Source organism: Gekko japonicus, unplaced genomic scaffold (genome assembly GCF_001447785.1).
Source record: "Gekko japonicus isolate JY-2015 unplaced genomic scaffold, Gekko_japonicus_V1.1 scaffold3493, whole genome shotgun sequence".
NCBI lineage: Eukaryota > Metazoa > Chordata > Lepidosauria > Squamata > Gekkonidae > Gekko > Gekko japonicus.
Genome location: NW_015159814.1, coordinates 102,178 through 104,821, shown reverse-complemented (window position 1 = coordinate 104,821; position 2,644 = coordinate 102,178).

The window sequence follows — 2,644 nt, the reverse complement described above, 5'->3', positions numbered from 1 at the left end:
GCTCTCCCGCGCCGCCGCCGCCTCCCTCTCCACTTTGCAGAATCGTCCTCTCACCTTACAGGAGGCGGAAAGGCGACTTCGATCCGCAGCGTACTGGACTGCTGGGAGGAGGTGGTGCGGCTGGATGACTGAGCTCTCGCGGCTGATCCGGCGCACGGTTTTATCCTTCTCCTTCTTGGGCGGGGAGGGGGGAAACAACGAGTTGCTGCAAGGGGGGGGGGAGCGTGAGAAAGTCCCCGAGAGACACTTGGGAAACCGGGGGAGGGGGGGACTCGCGTTAGGGCGTGTGTTGCTGCTGCTGCGGCTGCTGCACGCAGCAAACTCGCCTCCTCCTCCCGCGACGGTTTCCCTCGATCCTTGGGCAGCCTCTGTCAATAGTCCTTCTCCCGCCGTGAGCTAGGCACGGCGCCCCAGCACCAAATACGTAGGGTTCTGGCCGTCACGGAAGCTCCCCCTACCCTGTGAAGAAAGAGCAGCCCCAAGGCCTTTGGAGACTTAGAGTGACTGTTCTCCTGTGATCCCACTTAATTCCCATTAGGCTTCTGGGGAAAGCCCAGGATTTGAACAGAAAGGCACACTCACGCAAATCCTCCCCTTGAAGGTCATTGTCGGACTCCTTTTGTTGTCCCAACTGCAACAGAGACTTTAATAAAGAAAGGCCTCAACCTTGTGAACTGCCCAAGGCCCTGGCAAGGTCATTGGTGACCCCATGCAGGGTATAATCCCCCCCCCCCAGTTCTTGAACAGCATGGCTTGGATTAAGAACAAATAACCTAGTAACTCCTGGAAAATGAAGCGAATCAGTATTATAGTGCAAATGTGAGGGTGATGGTGATCCCATGGTTTGTTGAACTCCAGCTTGCAACTTCACAGGGGATATGAAATTTGAATCAAGGTCTTCCCAAATCACATACAATCCATACAGAAGGCTTGCCTTCTAGATTATCCGGGTCCCACACTTTCTGGCAGCAACTAAGTGCATGCTCAAAAGTGCAACGCTTGACTCAAGGTTCTTTTGATCTAAGGGCAATTAGCAAGATGGGAAACATGAAGAACCATCCAAAATCATTTATTCAAAATCAACAGTGTCTGACTTGCTTTGCTTACATGTTCCAGTAATAAAGAAGTGGTCCCCAGCTTGACAAGGTGTTTTGTGGTACCCACTTATACTTCTCCAAATCAAAACAATCCTGGCCTTTCTCCTCCTCACTAAAGCAAGAGGTGCTTCAGAAGAGCCCACTGATGCTATGACCATTACAGGAGGATGAGTGGAAACTTTTTGTGGAAACTTTGAAAGTTTTGATCTGGCCTCAGTCCCCATAGCATTAATTTTGCCTGCAGCCTGTTCTTAAACTACAAAAATATCCACAAACTTCAAAGAGCTGGATGTCTTCTGCTTTGAGACTTGCGCTTTCATTCTATCCCAAGCTGTCTGATGGCACCAATTACGGTTGGTATGCTAGATGGAAACTACGGCTGAATCTGCATTTCATTTTTAAAGCAGTCTTGATGCCGTCTTTCTTTATACTGGTGTGATGCTTTTTTCAAAGTGGTTGGAAAAAATCTGCTATTTTTTCCTGCTTGCTGGCCGGGAATGTTGTTGTTCTCCTCCCTCTTCTCTAGCACGCCCCTGCCGGCTCCCATTAGCTTTACACAAGACAATAAATTACTTAAGGCAACAAGCCAACAAGCTATAAACTTCTCTTTACATACGAAGACAAGGATTTTCTCAGCTTTCTGTTTTGCCCAGCTTTTGGTTTAAACAAGAAAGCAAAAATAGCCAAAACAGCCAAAACTATAAAGACTGGGTGTTTAGTTTGCAGAATGTATGTATGTACGTATGTAGAAGGGATCTTTCTCTAACTTTTCAGGCAATATAAAAATCACAAAACAAGATAAAATCATTCACGCTTAGCTTGTCAAACAAGGGGAAAAGTTTCTTACATTCCCCTATGTACTGTCAGAAGATAAGCCTCCGATTAGCACTGGGGGGTGGGACTTAGAGTGCTTTTAAGCATATCCATTTGAGCTGGAGAGAAGCCACAATCATGATGGAGCTGAAACTATAGGGCAATAAAATAATGCAGACAGCAGAAATATAATAGTGCAGTAGGAGAGCGAAACCTAAAGAGATGTGGACATCTTTTTTGGAGACGGAGTGAGAGTGTAGCCGAAGCAGTGGAAAATACCAATGCAGATTCCACCTATAGGGAAACAGTGAATCCAATAAGAATGTTCGCTGTGGTGAATAAATGAACATCCCTGGAACATTCATGTAAATGGATTGTCTCTAGAATTAATGTAGTGGCTTGGGCAAATCAATATTCTCACAATCTCAGCCCTCTTCTGTGAATGTCGGCTTACCTCAGAGGGTGGTTGTAAGGATTAATTGTACTGGTGTATATGAGATGCCTATGCTACAAATTGATATTAGAAAGTTGTTTAGGTGACCCATGCGTATTCAGCTAAGAGAATGAATATTGAACCAGAAAAACCTAGTGTCTTACACTGACACAAATTAAAACCTTTTTTTATTCAGAAAGCACTGTCCCCACCAGCAAACTACAACCAGGGAACATGTATATATTCTCCTCTAAAATCCATTCATTTCCCCTCTACCTCATACAGGTGTTTTTTTAAAAAA